Below are 19,987 nucleotides of genomic sequence, written 5' to 3'. Positions count from 1 at the left end.
GCAGTTCTTTGGATATCCAATATTCCTTTTGAAGCTAGTCATCTAGTTGTAATGACCTTTTCTTTGCAACTTCTGTTGATTACAACCATGAAAGGCTCTTTTATTTTTTCACACAGACCTTTAGGAGAAGAGCTTGCCAAAGCTTTGCTATTACTTGAAGTGTTGTATATCACCAGAGCTGTTTACATGTCGAAAACAACAAAAGGTTATGGTACAGTCCATAGTCGCAAGTATTCTAGACAGTGTTGGGTCAGTCACAGACCATGAGTGGAAATAGCGTGTACAAAGCACAGACTTGGGCTAAAGCTGTCAAGCCATCTGACAAATTTTGCTATGTCCGGTTCGCTTTAGTGTAATCATTGTTTCCTTTTCTAAATGGATGTATTACTCCCTCTGGATTAAATCCAAGTCGAGAATTCAATGAGTGGCGCTCTCCTTGCCTCGGCTTTCCTTGTTTACATCCATCTCAGCCGGGATTAAGTCAGTATGCTTGACTACTGCTACATCATAGTCACATAGCAAAAATGGTGATCTTCAATTTGAAAATGTCGATTTTTAGAACGTGTTTGTTTGCAACAAAAATGATTTTAGCTTAAATGAATAGCTGGTTAGGACAATGCAAGTCAGGAATTTTTTATTTAGGTAAACCTTTTTATACTGTACTTTCCTTATAAGTAATTGCAATTGTGCAACTTTCTTATAGTAGCTTGACTACCTTCAGCAGAAGTGAAAATTGGTTACCAAGAAGGTTAATTTGTAACATGACCTTGGAGATTAAAATAATCAACAAGATTTGAATTGTGATTGTAACAAAACAAAACCAAACCTTCACACAGACAGGGCTTAGAAAGTTTTTCCACGTCCATCGGTGCCTGACCAACTACAAAATGTTTTTGGTTTTGATTTTCATTATTTTTGACAGAACAATAATTGTTCCAATATTTACTGCATTAACTTTTTTGTTCCTGTTTTATGTTTAAAAATACAAATGTAGGTAATAATAATCGTTAGAATCGCTGTTGTATTTTCAACATGTCATTAATATTCATACTGTTACTGTTTAACTGTGTTAAATATTTAATAGAAAGATCCCCTTATCAAAAAAGGTGACCCGCATAAAGTGTACTTTAAGTACATCACAATTATAATGCATACATAAGTTATGATGCAGTCCTATCATACTTCAGTAATACTGCACTTAGTAAAGTACAATTGCAGTACCATTTTTTAAATTTAAATTGAATTATGTGTTTTTGTAATTGTTTTTAAACTTTGTTAGGAATCTGAATGTACATATAGAACAACATGGTAAAGTATCAAAGACTGAGAATCTCCAAGGTGCATTATTTGGGATCATTTATATCAAAAACTGGGGAAACAACTCAGAGAAAGGATTCACAAGTTTCTTTGATGCACCATGCATCTTGACTAATAGAGGTGCAGTACCAAAAAAACAAACACAGGATTCAAATTTAAACGAATGGGTTAGTTACCACTGACTATCTCAATAAACAAAGTTAATATTAAACAAGAGAATATAGCCACACAGTGCCCTTCTCCCACCACCACAACCTTTCTGTAAAAGGCACAGTTTGAATCCATCAAGAACTCTTCCAAGATATTTCTGAGATCCATTAATTTACCCGATCTTCTGCTTCTAACAGCTTTTATAAACAAAGCTCTAAACTATTCATTCAACTTGAATAAATAGTTTAGAGCTTTCCAGAATCGGAACAAAAGTTTGGAATGAGATTTTCTTAAAATTGAGAAATCTTTCAAAAAATTCGTTCCATAAGGCAACAAAAGGAAAACCCTTTCAAATTCTCACTTAAGAAGACTCGTACGCAATCAAGAAAGTTGCAGCGAGCCAGTTGAGGACGAAGAGTCATCAGAGGAAGATGACGATGACCTTGAAGCTTTTAAGTCACTTCCGATGGACCACAAGGAGGCAAAGCCGAAGAACATCAAGGAACAGCTGCTTCTTAAGTTCTATGATTATTTGTGTATCATCCTAGGGGGTAGGGGAAGGAAGGGGGTTGCAAGAGGACAAAACACTCCATATAACTTGTCTAGCATATCCGTACCACAGGGCCAAACATCTGAACTCCAGTTGTTCCCAACCACCCCTGATATGGCTGGTAAAGGATGGTGGCATGGCTGTGTGGAGGATGTGGGCAAGGTCCCTCCGAAATAAATAAGAGAAACAGCTAGGTACAATCAAATCCTACGTTAGCTCTCTGGTGGAGTTCTGCAAGTGTGTGGTGGACCAAAATCAGCACTACGTCGAGAACTTCCCAACCACGTTACCTTGCTTAGTTTAACAGCTGAACAAATTGATTGTTCACTTAAAAAAAAAAAAGCCTCGGCTGTCAGCAGCATGTACACCCATACAGTATACAAAAACAAATGAAGGATGTTAAGAAAGGATTTCTCAACAAGGTGAACTTACTCAAAAGAAGCTACTTTTTACCGATCAATTTGCTCGCTGATCTTTTCTTTAAAGTTATACCCACGCCCTTCTTGTATGGGGAAGTTCATCGAACAATGAACAATTTAAGGCTAATAAGGGTTATATCAACTTAGTTCTAAGTGCATGGATAGTATTTTGCCTAAGTGTGTTGATAGTCCTCGTGGCTTAAGGTCAAGAAGTAAACATCACGTAACAGTTTCACATTTTAACACAGGTTATATGAAGCAATCAACTATCGTAGAGGTTCAGTATCATGGAACAGAATGATAGATTTTTACATAGATTCTAAGAGAAAAAAATCTATAGAAATCCATAAACTATTGGTCTTTGTTGGATTCGGAGTGGCTGCTTAGCATTGTCTGAGATATATATTGCTTTGTTATTTAAAATAAGTTGTAGACATTTTTTTACATTTTTAGATAAATTTATATATATTATTATTAAATGATATTATTTATGTTATATTAATTTTGTTGTTACACGACCCCACAAGCCTCTGGCTTAAAACATTTATGGTTCCTGAAGGAATATACAAAGGAAATTGGCCCTATATTGGCGGCTATCTATCAAACCTCTATCGACACTGGGCTCATCCCATCTAAATTGAAACATACAAATGTATGCGGTGTCGAAAAGAGTGGAGATAAATCGAACCATGCAAATTATAGACCGACCTCGTTAACATGTATAGTGTCCAAAATTCTTGAGCATATAGCCCATAGTAATGTGATGAAACATTTGGAGCATTATGTAATCCTTACTGATGCACAACATTGCTTCACTCGAGAGGATCCTGAGAAAAGCGGTTCGCTTCTGCTCCAAGAACTATCATCCTACAGCTAGCGTTGCTGAAATGCTTTAAGTTCTAGGTTGAGCAAGCTTAGAATTAAGAAGACCTATGACTTGTCTAGACCTTTTATATAAAACGAGCTGTGGACAAATTAATATTGATCTAAATGGTTATTTACAACCCCATTCTGAGGTTAAAACTCGAAGGAGTCATCGTTTTAAATATAGGCAAGATATGGCGACAAAGAAAATTTATTTTTATTCCTTTTTCTCAAGGACCATAAGATTATGGAAAAGGCTACCTGCGGAAATAGTTGAGTCAAACTCCTTGGCTGTTTTTAACTCTATGTTACCCCCCTATTTAGTTTACAATCACTAGGGACTTATATTACATATTCTTATATTTTATATTATACAACTATAAATGTACTATCCGAATTTCTTCATAAATGTTATCTCAGTATTGTATATATTTTTATATCTTTGTATAATAATAGTTCGTGCGATACACCGAATTCCAATATGGCCGACAACACTTGGACGCGACTGGGCCAGATGATGAAGTCGAGGTTGGTAAGGGAACTTTTCCTTTCATTTTGACTTCGCACATATGGCTGCCTGTCAACTTACAGAAGACGATATCCCGGGGTCTTCCCTTTCCTACAATATGCCTCGTGTTTTATAAAGGGTCGAAAAATACATCGATTCTGGACGTGAAAATCAACTGGTAGACCCTGATCCCGACCAGATTTATTCAAAACGGAAACAACGTCGCGGCAAAACTCAAGATGTAAAGTTAGACAACCAGCCTTCCTTAAAATATCCCACCAATGGATGGTCAGATGATTTGTCCAGAATGCCATCATTTACACGTGCTGAAGTTCGGGCACATATATCTCAGTCTGGAAAAAACATTGATCCAAATACTAAAAACCATTCAGTACTGACGAGCATGAAGAAAGCGACAACATTCTTTAATGATGAATACTTGAAAGACACCAAAGCGTGCAGTGACAGTCACTATTTTTACTTCAAATGCCAATGCTTTCACAGCTACCGAAAGAACGACAAACCACATGATTTGAGACTTGCGATATATTTGATAACTGGTGAAGTAAAGCATGCTTTTTGTTCGTGCGTTGCCGGTCGCATAGGTTTTTGTAATCACCTACTGGCACTTATGATGAAAGTCTCCTTGTTTTCCTTTTATGAATGAAAAAACACCAACGATCTTGATGACGACGTTTCTTAGCCTAAAAAGGCGTGCACATCTCAACTTTAGCAGTGGCATCGTAAAGGAAGAGGAAGTAAAATCACTCCGCAACCAGTAATGGATGTATTTATAACCAAAACATCGTTGGATACTGATAAAGTATCGAAAAGAAAACCTGGCATGTGATGTCTTCGCTACGAAGCTCGCCAAACAACAAAGACTCAAAGTACTTCCGAATTAAACTTGCCAAAAAGAATACAAGAGATAAATCCAAAACTGGCTCTAGCTCAAATCATGACTCCAAGAAGTGACAAAAGTATAATGGTTCAGACAAAAATAGGCAGGAGTCCACAAGGCTCTTATGCTGGCTACCAATTATCCTTAACTGAAGATAACTTCAAAGTCTGTTGTGATGTTGATTCTGTAAGCAGGAGAGAACTAACTAATAATGAAATTACCATAGACCAATTCCCTAGACTTCCTTTAAAAGTTAGTGATAACTTTCAAGGATCAACAGATATCACTGCAGAGGAACAGACATTATTACAAGATATAACAGTTACTGTGGATGAATTAAACAAAATAGAACAGGCCACCAGAGGACAGTCAAACTCTGATGAGTATGAATAGCAACGGAAACTAAGAATAACTGCTTACAATTTTTCAAGGACAAAAACAGGAAAAGACAGCATGAATTCCTTGCTAAAGAATTTTTTGAAGGAAAGTCATTTACATCTAAGTACACTACTCATGGATTGGAATATGAATCAACCGCATTGGATCAATACAAAAAGTACATGGCAACTACAGGAAAACCTGTGAAAGTTTGCAAATCAGGATTAGTTGTTTGTTTAGATTCTCCCTACCTTGGTGCCTCACCAGACAGCAAAGTCATAGATGGTGGATGTAGTGATCCTTTTGGACTTGTTGATTAAGTGTCCTTAAACTAAGTACTACGTTACTCCACTTGATGCATGCTCACATGAAAACTCCTGTTTGGAAGATATTGATGGCAAGCCAAAGCTAAAACGTGGTCACCCTTACTATACACAAATTCAAGGACAAATGGGTGTCACCGGAACAAGTTGATGTGACTTTGTGGTATACACAAGCAAAGGACTCAGCATTGAACGAATCCCATTTTATCTTCCATGCTGGTTGACACTAAAGGATCACCCAGAAGTTTTTTACTTCAAACATTTTCTGCCTTATGCCGCAAAAAACTACTCCAGACAAAAATTGGCATGATGATTAGTTACAGTTATTTGTATGATTTATATATTAATTTGTAGCATATTGAGAAACTGCTAGAAAACTTTGTTTTTTTAATACATTGTGCACAACTTCAATCATTACTGTACTAGTTGTGTTATGAAATTTTTGACAAAATTGTTATTGAAAAGAGAGTTCCAGTTTGAAACATACACTGTGCAAACATTTTAAAAACAACTTAACTAGTTGTGTTTTGAAGTACTTGAAAAAATCATTATTGTAAATAGATGTCTACTGTGAAACAAATTGTAAACAAACCCTAGCCTGATTACTCTACTAGTTGTGTTATGAAATGCTTGACAATATATTAATTTGTATATATAACGTCCAATATATTTATTTGGCACAAGATCTATTGTGAAATACTTGACAAAATTATTGTAAGAAAATTACTATCTGTTGAAAGGCATATTACTGAATATCCCAAAATTTACTAGTATTTTATGGTGTGGAATAAATACATGTATAATTTATTCACTTAAGTATATTACAGGCTCATAAAAGTCAAAGTATTTAAATCGCATAAACAGTATTGTTTTTTTTTTCACTTTAAATAGATATGAGTGGTTCCTATAAGTTGCACAAGTTGGAGGTACAAATGCTCCACATCTTGTTTAAAACTCCAAAATTGTTCAAGGGTACAATTCTTGCCAAATACGCTAGTTCTTTATCTTGTTGATAGCTCTCTCGACATGCATCCTTAGGCTGGTAATGGTCTGAGTTTGAGACTGAGACATCCTCAGAAGACATCTCCTCGTTAGATCCAAGAAATGCTGGGATGTTTAAACTGACACCAAGAGGCAGTTTATCTTCAATGGTGAAACCCTTATCTGCCATTATTGAGTCGTTGTCATCATACTGTTGTGACAAGAAGCCACTCTCCACTATTTCACGGTCACTAATACTCCCAGTGTACAACCGGCTGACAAATGTTATAGCTCCGCTTGGAGCAATACCGACTAAACCTTTTAAGGTGACATGGTCCTTGTAGCTGCTGAAAAGCTCTAAGTTAAGCTAAAGAATGTTAGGCATCTCACAGAAAACTTCTGTGCAGTCAATTATGACACGAGTATTTGGAAACTTATCCTTAAAATCATCTAGCACGGTAGCTATAACGACACTTTTCGAGGGTCATATGCAGATTTGCCCGAACTTTAAATACATGTAGTTTAGCCAGGATATCAAGATTCTGCTAATCGTAAACTGACCTACTGCATACAGGTTTGCCAAATAATGCTCGCTAAATCCCCTCCTCAATCTGCACATAATAATAAAGTATTCTTCAATCGGCTTAAGTTTTCTTTGAGGACCTTTCTTTACAATATCTTCACCATCTGAGTTATCAGAGTCATAAAAATCTTCTGAAACTTCAGTTGAACTACGTCGCGGTTGAATGTTTTTACAATTGCCACCAGGATCTAAAAATTCGTAACCATACAGAAAAACGTTGTAATTTGGAGACCCAGTGTAGAAATTAATGTCTAAATCAGACTTGAATCGTTCTAGTTGGAATAGTTCCTCAGAAAATGACTTTACATCACCGTCTTTTGAAGTGAGCTCCTCTTTGAGGTGTGGATTTTCTGCATGAAGCTTTGCAGTCTCAAAGAGACCGTTTCTAACTCCTTGTCAGTGGTGTTTAATTCGCTATCATTGGCAACTAAAGAAATAGATTCCTCGGTAACAGTCGCATCGAGATTGTCCCGCCTCACAATTTTTCTCGTCTGTACTAATGGCTGGCGAGGAGTAGGTGCCTTTCTTTTACGTGCAGAAGGAATGGACCACGTAAACTTCGATGGAATAGCACCATCAGCACGTAAATTCGGCCGCTCAGAGATTTTTGAAGATCTTCAGGCCTAAAATGAAGTGAACAGACCTTTGTGGCGCTTGGGGAAATTTTGAAGTTTTTTTCCTCTTCGCGGCGAGTGACGTGAATCCACTGCTGCCTTCGTAAAAGCAAGCTTGGAAAGGAGAAATACGACACTTTTTCTCCTGTTGGCGTTGTAAAACCCTGTTGGTTATATTGAGGAACAAAACAGCTTGTAGGCATGTCCATAATATGTAGAAGTATAGTAAAATAGTGAAGATAAAGACGATGTTTTCACACAACATATCAAATTATAGCAACTTGCTCGCCAAGATTTTTCCTTAGTAACCTCGACTTCATGATCTGGCCCAGTCGCTTCCGAGTGTTGTCGGCCATATTGGAATTCGGTGTATGTTCGTATAGATTGTACCAAATTAATAAATGTAGATGTAGATGTAAACTGATTTATAGAACAATGCGTCTACAAGATTAGTTATGTTAAGTATTTCTATATTTCTTTTGAATATCTGTGAGTTGTTTCATGTTATTACAAAAGTTAGTAAGTAGAAACGCTATCAAACATTTGAACTTTTTCTTTCTTAAAAAAATCGTTGCGCCTGTAATTGAAATTTTTTCACCTAACTTGGGCCCTCAACTCGGAAGACGAAGAACAAATGTTACCAGAACTAATTTTTTAAGCTGGTGTAATTAATGTCAGACCATTTAACACTTGGTATCATCTCCGCCGTTTGTCTCTCATTCTTACATACTACTATTTTGCATCAGTTAAATCATACAGACTTACAAATACTAGTCACATGAATCTTTAGACATTTTAGAGGTCATTAATACACAACCCCAATCATAATTCTTATCGATCACCCTTTTCAAAGTTTAGCGGGGAACAAAACAGTCCCTTTACGGTCTTACATTCTATCGTCATATTTTCATCCATTAATCCTGTCGTAACCATCTTGAATCAATAAGCCCATCCACTTTTGCTCTCATGCATTCCCCTACAACAAATGGGAAATTTAACTTTTGGACATTGGGCCTGAATGAACCCCCCTTTAATACAAATATCAGATATTAACTTAAGGCTGCGCTAAAACATCTACAAAAGACATTGCTTAAAAACATTACTTTAAGTAGTTATAGGATTTGGTTAAATTACACTACTCTTTCTTCAATTATTTGTAAGATTAAGGTTATGGTCACATTTTGTTTATAAATAGCATTTTTTCTCTAATTATTTGTAACTATATTAAATGTGATTACTTAACCGATGATATCCTTCGTTTAATAGAAGTTTGTAATATCATAGGAATAAAGTAAATTTTTTGCTATTCAATTTGTTCTATTTTTTTTTTATTGATTAACATGCCTCCACAGAAACACCCAGGATGGGACTATGACCCACCGTGGTTCCAATATTATTCACCCAGTCAAGACTTACTCGCAAGTGCAACTTGTTTTTGCTGGTAAGCATGCAAGTGCTTTCAATTAACAATCTAGGCAGGTTGATTGATGCAAATCATCTTATGGACTGTTTCTCCATAGAAAAATCAGCACATTAAAAAGTGACATTGACATTGGCTCCTTGAGCAAACAACTACTAAGATCAGGTAGTTACAGCAGTATATCAAGTTATGATATCTCCCCTGGAAATGCGGCCAGCAGAAATTGAAGATTGGTCAGGTCTATCCTTGAATTTTTCCCTTCTTTTATTTGGTTATAGAATTATCACTAACCTATTTTACTTTGTTTTTGTGACTCTTTCCTAATTTTTGTAGCCCCATAACAACTAGCATTTCCACTGGAAGCGACACATGTACATGTACCTGGGATTTATACTGCACCACAAAGCATGATGCTCCACCTTTAAAGCACATATTTATTCAACTCACTTTTTGCAATCTATGATCAATACACAAAAGACTTCTTTAAATATATTTATTATTCTTTTGCTCCTAGGCGCCATTTGTCATATCAATTCTTAACCAAAAAGGTAAGGACACCAAACAGGAAAAACCTCGAGAACATTCACACCAAGTGAGATGATGTATTGCTACTCCATCAACCCACCAGAACCATAACAGAAAGTCCAGGTTCAAAGGAAAAAAACAAGTAGCATACCCCTTCCCATCCTTTTCACACTATCTCGTTTTTCTTAAAACAGGTAAAAATGTAGTATCATTTGCTTCTATTTAAGGAAACTAAGTCTTTTAATTACACACACAAGAAAATTTAACTTTAATTGATCATAGGTAGGGGTTCAATTTAAAGGAAACCTGTAGATTTGTACCTCAACTTAGCAATGAGCATCTTGAAAGTACTTTCCTCTCTTTAGAAGAGACCTCAAATCAATATGTTGATAAAAACAAGCTTGCACACAATCAGCTTACTAATGGTACAAATGAAGATATACATGTACTTTCTATTTGGATAAAATAATGATGATAGAAATCGATTATGTTCTGATCGAGGGGAGATGTTTTGAACTGGACTGTCTAACCCATGTCAAGTCGCTGATTTTGTCAACAGCTGAGGATGGATGGTAAGGATAGACTCTGTAAATCACAGTTTTTAATTAAAACTTAGAGGGAACTCAAGTCTCATTTCAAAAACTCAAAGCAGAAGTTAGATCTAATATACTACTGTAACTAACGTTTGCTTGGCTTGCCACGAAAAGGAATGCTCATTCCATATGTGCCGTAAAGAATGGAATCGACCTTCTGACAAGAAATACTATGTCATCTTGACTGTAGAGGACCAGCTGATAAATATATGTATGAAAATAGTAACTGATAAAATCATGCAGTGGAGTACATGTATCATTTCATCCCGTAACTAAACAGTGTCAGCTCTCACTAATTCTTTCTTGTTTATTACATTTTCATCACTGTTATCCTTTTAGTTATCTCCTTAAGTTTATATAGCGCACATTTATATTTGTGTTGCGTGAACTGTTTTTCATTTTGAAGAATTAGGTTTCTTTGATCACCACTCTTTAAAAGTACTCTTTATAAACAGATCATTTACAAAGTTATTAAATGTGGCACGTTTATAAATGAGGATTATCCATGGATGCATTAAACTCCAGATTTCCTATGTTCTCGCCATTGCGGCTGTGGAAGATGTGGGGAGATCAAGAGCCCCATTTGTATTGAGCCACTGTCCCCGATGAAATTCCTGGATGCACTCTTAAGGAGTGCAGCGAGTAGATCGCGCCAAGTCTTTGTGCCCTATTCAAATATTCTCCATGTATTGGGCGGTTTCCGTCTGATTAGAAGTCAGGTGATGTCAACTTCAGTTCATGAAAAAGCTCTTCTGGAGCCAGCCGAAAATTATAGACCAATCTCACTGCTTCCAATTGTGAGCAAAGTTACGGAACGCTGCGCCTGTAAGAGGCTTTATTACCACGTCTAACAGTCAATTACTTCTTTACAACACAGATTCATGTGTTCCCCTTCGTGTTCTTCGCAACTTTTGTCTGTACTCCATTCAATCTTGGGAGGCACTTGACAAAAACAAACAAACGGATATTTTTTGCCAAGGCTTTCAACACCGTTGATCATGTCATTCTTTTTAAAAAGGTGAGATGGTGCAGCGTCACAGGTCAATTGATAGATTGGTTTCCCAACTACCCAGATCACAGAGAGTTGTGATTGACAGCACAGCCTCAGAGCGTCTATTGGTCACTTCCGGTGTACCCCAGGGCAGTCATGTTGGCCCACTTCTCTTGACGCAATTCATCAATGACCTTCCTGATGCTACCCTCCATCAAACGAGCACCGCCTCACATGTCGATGATACCAAAATGCACCACCTATTTTAAAAATGAAGGACTGTGATATTCTCGGGCAGGATCTGACAAGTTTGAACACCCGGAGCTATGAAACAAATATGAAGTTTAGGGTTAGGGTTAGGGTGCAAAGTGTTAACAGTCACATGAAAGAAAACTACTGCAACTCATGATTATCTCCTCAGCGATGTAAACTTACGACATGTTCAGGAAGAAATAGATCTGACCATTTCTAGCAATCTACGGTGGGACTCGCACATTATGCACATTGTGCTCAAGGCTAGTAGAATGTTGTTTCTCTTAAAGAGACGTTGCCCTCTTATCACCAACATCAAAGTCAGGTGGACACTTAATCTATCTCTCGTAAAGTCACAGCTCTCCTATGAAAAATTTTAAAGGTTATTACCTCTGTAGATAACCATCTGAGAGGCTCGTATTTATCACCAACAAAGGAGAATAAATACAATCTGCGTAAAAAACAATGTACCCTTCCTAAGGTTAACACTGAACCATTTCTGACATCTTACGTAAATGGACTGATTTTTAAATACAAGATAATGTAGTTTCTACGTAGCATTTTATCATCGATTTGTAGTTTAACTCAGAGTTTAATTTTTAGGTTAGATTTTTATTATGTATAGGCGAATAGAATGTAACAAAAGATATGTACTTTTATCGTTTAGCAATAGAGACTATTATTATTATCATCATCATCATTATTATTATTATTATTATTATTATTATTATTATTATTATTATCAGACAGAGGTATGGTCTCCTGCTCGTGTCAATTTGAGAATGATCTTCGAAATAGTCTGGAGGCTTGAAACACTAAGAACTAGAATTGGCAAGATGTCTCATAAACAACGACTGCTGACTCTTCGCTTTCTACCACTAACTTACAGCCGGGAACTCAGACATCTTGTCTTCCTCAAGAATTGTATTTCTGGATATGCCGACAAAGATATTGGTGGATATGTTACTTTTGTCATACATGGTCGATCTCGCTCAAAGAACCCTACCCTCGTACTAAAACCTGCTTACTGTAAAACCTCAACTTTTCAGGCCTCATTTTCATTTTCTTGTTGCCATGCTAATGGAGTAAATGGTTATAGAAGACGCGTGCACTCGACAACGATTATTTCGCTATTGTCACTCGGCAACAATCATTTCGCTCGTGTCATCAGAAGAGATCGTCGAAAAAAAAGGTTTTCTTGAAAATGTTTTCCAAGTTTAAGATAGAGAAGGCGCCAAACGTCCTCTACAGACGACGACCGAGGCATTTTGAGGTAGAGTAGTCTGCCATCTCTTTGCCACTCCTTGAGGCGTACGACCAGCGTATTCGCCATCTGCGCGCTGAGAACGAACAGCTACGAGCTAAAAAAATGGAAGATGTTAAGATCATTAACGGCCAGGCGGCGGAATTGGCAGAGAGAAGATCTGAAGTTTTCCAGCTTCGCCAGGAACTTCAGCTTCTAAGACACGGAGTTGCCCACAAGTCGCCTTGCAGTTAACCCTGTAAAGAACACCGTGAAATTTAACGTCAGCCGCAAAAGCTATTGGATAGGGCGTGGATAGGGTAACGCGGTCTTTGAAGAGCAAAAAAATCTGAGACTACCCCCGAAATACTGCAGAGAATTTACCATCAGAATTTAAACTAATCGAGGTACGTATCATTGCGAAATTTTCCTGGGTAATTACTCAGTATGATATTGACCTGTCGCTGTTTATTCCTTTCACGCTATCAGCAAAGAATCTTTGTGAGAGCATCTGAAATAAACCTTTTATGCAGGCGATATAAGGTGAAGACAAAAAAGTTTGGTTATTATTATTTTGCCAGAGTTTAGTGCAATAATCGACTTCTGATTAAAAAAAAAAAACACTTAAGTTAAACCTCAAGTAAATTCTTCTTTGCTGTCGATTCGCTTTGCCGCAAATAGTTTTTATGAAGAAGCTGATATGATGCCATCGTTGTACAAGCTGAAAGGGTGACGTATGAAGTGTGCCCACGCTATATCGATAACTTTCAGCAGGCTTTCAGGCGTCATTACACGTAGTCGCAGTTGTGCTGTTGTGTAAATGTTCTTAAGATTTAAACCTCATCGCCGCATCTCTTTTCTTCTTGCCGACCTTAGATGATCATATATTTTTGTGATGTTTTTGTTGATCAACGTAGTTTACCTGATTTTACTCGTGCAGACGTCTCTTATTTTCTAGCGTAATTGTTTAGATGCTCTTTGTTTTTTTTCACACAGGTTAAATTTGATGTAAGCGGCCGTGAATTAGTGATCCCACTATCTGACGACCAAATGACGGCGATGATCATGAGGGCTACGCTCACGAGGTCTTACAAAGGATGTTGGTGGCGAAGGATGAAGGACTTGTAAGTGACAAAGCAAACCACGAACTGAGGATGGCGTTCCTTGAGAAAGTTCGAAGTCACGTTCCGCCACTGTCCGCAATCAAACAGGAAAGGAGGTCCCAAAAAAGGAAATCAAAGTAATTCCAATCCCGGAGGTAAATTGATTTTTAGAGAACACAACCATTCATATCCCATCTATTGGCATTTGCTGAGCAAACCTTATCATAAAAAGTTGAGGTGAGGATGGGGATGGTGATGAAAAGCATCCAAAAGCTTAGCATTGTTTTTGACAGTTTCCCACCCATGCTTGTTGGCAAAATCATGGCCACATATTGGACCTACGATGATTTCCAGGCATCATAAGTGACAGTATGCACTGGTACTATTAAGTTTATTTTGATTTGTAGTGTTCAATTTGTAGCATGACTGCGTCAAGTATAATAATTTACAAAATAATTAATTTTTTTTGGTTTTAAATAAATGCAGGCCAAGCAAGCTGATGATGCCCGGAGGAGTGTTCGTGACGTTTTGCAGTATTTAATCGCAATACCAGAGGTTAAGGATGCCATCAAAAAAGATGGATCAAAAATTAAACTCCGATTCGCAGCTGATGGGAGGAGGACAAGCAAAAGGATTGGCACAGTAATGGCTTTGTTCAACATTCTGTGTGAAAATAAAGCAACTTACGAATACCAGTATACCCTGGCACTGCACAACGGTAAGTGCAGAGATTCTAATATCTTAACATCTAAATTCCTGTCACATAAGAGCAACGATACTTATGATAAACTGTTAGATGCCATGCTAAGAGACATTTTATTAGTTAAAAATAAAACAGTTGCCAATCTTTCTTATTAATTTTGTACTGGTACTCAAAATATGTCACAGTCAGTGGATCAAGTCTAATATCATTCCATAGGTAAAGAAGGCAATGAAGTACGACTAAAGCTTGCCTTGGGCACACCTTTCAAGAAATCGATGATTTAAAAGCAGAAAGAATGTCAATTGATGGGGAACACTTTAATGTTGAGTGGTAAACAAAACCCTCAGATGCTAACAAATAATGACCTTAAAGGTGTTTACTGGTTAATTCATTTTTAATAATTTGTTTATTAACAGGTATTGTTCCGACTGGAAGTTTTTGGCCCTTGTTTATGGACTAAATGGAGCTAGCTCTAAATACTTTAGTATTTGGTGTTATTGCTGCAAGGACCAAATCAACAACCTTGATAGTAAGTAGGGAGAATTTCTTCTTGAAATTTTGTATTTTAATTTCATTTTCATCACAGAGCCAATAACAAGCAAGTCGATAATAGAAATATATTATATTTTGTGAATATTTTCCAGTTGATGACTGGCCAATTAAGAGAAAGCTATCGGAGTGCACTGGGTTGTGCCAGCGATCCACCACGGCTGGAAGGAAAGGCTGCACAATGCCTCCGCTTCTTAACATCCATTTTTAGTTTGTTGTGGTGGATACATTACATTTATTTTTAAGAATAATAGGACTGCTATTCCATCAGGTGAACCTACAAGCATCATATAAAGAAATGCCATTTTCTCATGCAAACCCTTTTGAAATTTTTGAATGAGGGAACAGGCACTTATTAATTTTGTGTTATTTATTGTCTCAATATAGGTTGTTGAGGTTGTTGCCAACAACGATTGCCCAGACGTTCTGACAAAGGAAATGGAGAGAATTCAGGTACAATTCAAGTTTTATGAAGAGTACAACAAACTGGCAGAAAAAAAAAAACAAAGTGGAGAGGTCTAAATGGTACTTTAATAAGTTAACAATATATCTACATTTGTTAATAGCATAGCTGGCATAGCTGCAAAATCAAATTCAGTATGCATTTATAACCTATGATGCACTCAAGAAGAGAAAAGTTTATCTCGGCTATTTTCCTATTTATTAATATTTATATTTTGTTTGAACATCACGGAAAGAATTGCGAAAGGTTTTGGAGAAACTCAATATTAAGAAAGTTATGGAAGCTGTGGGTACCGAAGATGCAGAAGGCATAGACGATCTGTCGAAAGTAAGTTGCTTGCAAGCACAAGCTCTATCTACCTTTTGTTATTGACTTCTTTGGAATTAACCTGCAAATATCAGGCATCGGTTTTATTGAACAATTCCCCAACTATCCAGTAAAACTTTGGAGAAAAGGCAGAAAACTTTTTTATTTTCTGTCAAGTGGCAACCCTTTTTTAATACAGACAGTTAATATTGATGTTTAATTGTTATCTGCAGTTGCTTCTTGTTGTAGGGTTTTAAGGCTTTGATGCAGGCGCTACAGGTTCAAGAAAATGATCCAGACTACCTTGAGCCTCAGAGCTTTAAAACATATGGGCGGGAGTTGGGAAAGCTCTTTCTTGAAATGTACTATGATGACGACATCACCCCCTACATTCACAGTACGTCAACAAAAATTTAACTCTTAACAAATGTCTTCCTGGATGGAAGTAATGATGATGATATTAAATAATAATTTCACAATGCATCTACCATTTATTATTAGCAGATAAATAGGCCTGAAAGTCATTGTACTTATATAAGCAGGAAGCTTTTAAGTGAAACTTTGTGGTATAGAAATAAATAAATTTAATATTATTCTCTTTTTTTAGCATTTGTATATCATGTACCACAGTTTTTGGAAATGCATGGTACTTTGATGCAGTTTAATTGCCAGCCTGTGGAAAAAAAGAACCACTAGCAATCCCAGGCATTCCATCGTGGATCACAGAAAGGAGGAAAAAATTCAAAATACACTGTTCAGGTAGGCACCATTAAAAACATAAAATTATTTATGTACATGCACAATTACAATTAATTGAAGCAGTATGTGTTGCTGTAAAGTATAAATGTTTGTGATAGGAGTAAAGGTCGTAGAATTCAGCTTGTAATTTCATAACACTTGCATGATTACTCCCTGAATTGTACTTGACTCGATCTGATTACCATCACAAATTACTAGGGAAAGATAACTTGATAAGCTGCTGCACTTTCAAATCAAAATAACTGTTATCTTTTCTGATAGGTAATGGAACAAGAAAACAGGATGATGTTCGCCCGATGCCACAATCTCAAAAGAAAATGTAGAGGTTACGTTAACTCTAAAGTGCCTGCCAGTCCAGACAGCTCAGATGAGGAAGAAGCCCCTGAGAGCCAGATGAAGACCAATAAAGTTAGTAGGTTACGGTAAGACTACTGACTTTGACAATTATGTTAGATATGTCATCATGCCTAAAGAAGTGAAATAAAATGAATTTAAGCGCTGAAAAACCATCAGTATTATTATTAAGTCCACCAACAACTATTCCCCACTAAACTCAATTATTATGATTTTGTAGTTTGTGCAGTTGGAGAAAAACAATCAGACGGGACCTGTAAGTCAAAGGATTGCTCCTGATATAGACCACTGGAATGCAGTTCTTCCAAAACTTCAGACATTCTGATTGAACCCTGATTGGTGCAATAGCCCATTGTGATGATGATGTCACGCATGTAAGGTATCACAGTATTAGTATTTAAGCTGCGAAGATTTAAACTTTACAACGGAGGTCAGTGAAGCGAAAGATGATAACAAAGGCACCAGAAAAGGAGTAATACTTGCACAAGATTACGTCCCTGGGGCCTCATTCAAAGGAAAAAGCCCTCTCCATTGAAATTAGCTCAAGCACTGGTCCAAGCGTCAAGGAGCTACAACAACAGGAAATCAAAGTGAACTTTTGGATCTTTAAGTGTCATCAGTAATGTGTTGCCACGTCGAAGTACTTGTTCAAATATAATATATAATTTTTATCGGCCAGTTTGATGAGTGAACGGCAAAGCGTCGCAGAGCGTTTGTTTATTTAATTTTTTTTTCCCATCCAAAAGTTGTTTGCTTCTGAAATTTGCATTAACTATGGCTGAGAGATTCGTTTTGCATACAGATACAGACGTGGAAAATTTTCTTGACGTTGAAAACAAAAACACAAAAACAAAACCTGTTGACAAAAAGAGAAAACGTTGGTTTTCGCGTTTCTCGCGACGGAGAAAGAGAATCGAAAACTTGAAGATCTGTCACCAGCCAAATTGGATACCTACCTGAGCAGATTTCTGCTATCGGTACGGAAAACGTCTGGCGAAGAGTATGAACCAACAACTCTTAGAGGATTTAATGCTTCGGTTGAACGCCATCTGAAAAAACGGGGCTACAGCGACTCAATAATCACGGGTCAACCGTTCGCCAAAACGCGAGATGCATTGAAGTCAAAACAGAAAGAGCTGAAAAGGCTTGGCAAAGGAAACAAACTAAGAGAGGCCGCTAGTCTCGACCAAGAGGAGATTGATCTACTTTTCAAGAAGGGAGTCATGGGAATTCATTCGCCTCAAGCACTCATTAACACGCTGTGGTTCAACAACTGTTTACACTTCGGAAAAAGAGGAGGAAAAGAGCAACGCAAACTGAGTTGGGAAGACGTTGTCCTCAAAACCGACTGTCATGGCCAAGAATATCTCGAGTATTTAATTGAAAGACAAACAAAAACAAAACCTGGTGATAATCCACTAACCAGAAGACAAATCAAGCCACGAACGTACGAAAACCTTTCAGAGCCCGATGAGCGAAATCCCATTTCAGCATACAAATTCTACATGACTAAATGGCCAAAGGAAACTGTCGTCGATGGGTAGCCATTCTACCTAACGAGAGACAATCTTAGCAATAAAAAGTTGGCCTTATCAAATGCGAAATGGTTCAAGCCTCAACCTATGGGAGTTAATAAATTAAATACCTTGATGAGAGACTGTGCGAAGGCAGCTGGTCTTGGGACAGATAGCGAATCACCAACCATAGTGCAAGGAAAACGCTTGTGCAAAAACTGCGATACAGCGATGTTCCTCCGACAGAAATTGTCCAGATAACCGGCCATAAAGATCTTCAGCCCATCAATAATTACAGTTTATTGGGAGAAGAGCAATAAATGGCAATTTCAACCCTACTGTCGACAGCATGTTCAAGCACTTGTGTCTCCCAGCAGCTTCAATCGCAAACGGTGCCGCAGCCGGTGATTCAACAACAATTTTATGGCATGCTCGTGCCGATAAAAGTCAAATGTTCAAGTCTCTCTATCAAGGAAATTAAATTTCTGGAGGAACATTTAACGTTCATGTTTTAACTTCAGCTTCCACCGGTACGATGGTCAATGAAAGTCCACAACGGAAGAAGTTTCGGAGACTGAGTGTTAGACAGCCAGGAAAGTAGTCAAGAACTTTAGTGGTTTTGTACTTAAAACATAGAATGTTTCGATTCTTCACCTTCACCATAACATACTTTCCTTTCCTTTTTTCCAGGTCTTGTTAAGTAAGGTGAACGATGAATGCTGTCCAGCACTCCCTATGCCAGAACATATGGCGCGAGCTACAAACTGCCCGCGGCAGAGACTTTGCCCAGAGAATCCTAAGGACCTGAACTTCCAACTAATGGAGGGCTGCATGCCAGAAGGATTCTTTCAGGCAGACGTTTACATGACGGAAAGAAGACATCTCATCTCTGCCACAGTTGAACAACTGACGACCGTCACCAAGGCCAAGTCCTGGGATATTGATGGTACATTTAAATTAGTACAGAAACCATTCCAGCAGTTGGTAACGATCAATGCTTTTGTTCCATCAGGTGATCACACGAAACAAGTTCCACTGTTATTCGTCCTCATGTCCAAGAAGAGTACGAAATACTACAAAAAGGTAGTTATCTATTTAGTTTTTTGTGTATTCTAAAGCATAGTATAGTAACATCATTTTTTGTCTCTTCCCTCTGATAGGTAATGAAGAAAGTAATGCACCTGTTGCCAATTCAACCCGCTGTCCAGCAGGTCTCCCTCAACCTTGAGAAGGCTATCTGGAAGTCACTAAGATCATTCTTACCAACAGTGAAGCTTGAAGGCTGCGTATCATGGACTCGGCCCTGTGGAGGAAGGTTAGTTCATATCAAAGCATCATATTAGCTGTCAAAAGAAATTTTTACCACAATTGCTACTAATTCCGCAACCTGATTGCCTTTTTCAGCTCTTAAGAACATTTTGACCACTGTGATGACGCGTAACGTTGTCGATAAGAGTACAGACAACAATAAACCACATTCAATTTGTTAAGGTGACTACTTAAATAAGGATATGAGGGATTATCGTTAGGGTACGTTTTCCCAAAGAAAGTCTCAAACTTTAACTATTTGTCTGTCACAGGTACTAGAGCTTGGTCTCCAAAGAGCCTGTAGTGGCAATGACAC

At 37.5% G+C, this 19,987-nt stretch overlaps 2 pseudogenes; both read left to right on the top strand.

Annotated features, from left to right (window-relative positions):
- Window positions 1-14,360: 14,360 nt before the first annotated feature.
- LOC149048312 (uncharacterized) lies at window positions 14,361-18,393 on the top strand (annotated as a pseudogene).
- Window positions 18,394-18,898: 505 nt separating this feature from the next.
- LOC113680841 (uncharacterized) overlaps window positions 18,899-19,987 on the top strand; it is a 1,881-nt pseudogene continuing 792 nt past the window's right edge.

The sequence above is a fragment of the Pocillopora damicornis genome, chromosome 3 (assembly GCF_964200805.1).
Source record: "Pocillopora damicornis chromosome 3, jaPocDami1.2, whole genome shotgun sequence".
Taxonomy (NCBI): domain Eukaryota; kingdom Metazoa; phylum Cnidaria; class Anthozoa; order Scleractinia; family Pocilloporidae; genus Pocillopora; species Pocillopora damicornis.
The sequence above is the reverse complement of the archived record's forward strand: the minus strand, read 5'-3'. Positions and strand labels throughout refer to the sequence as shown.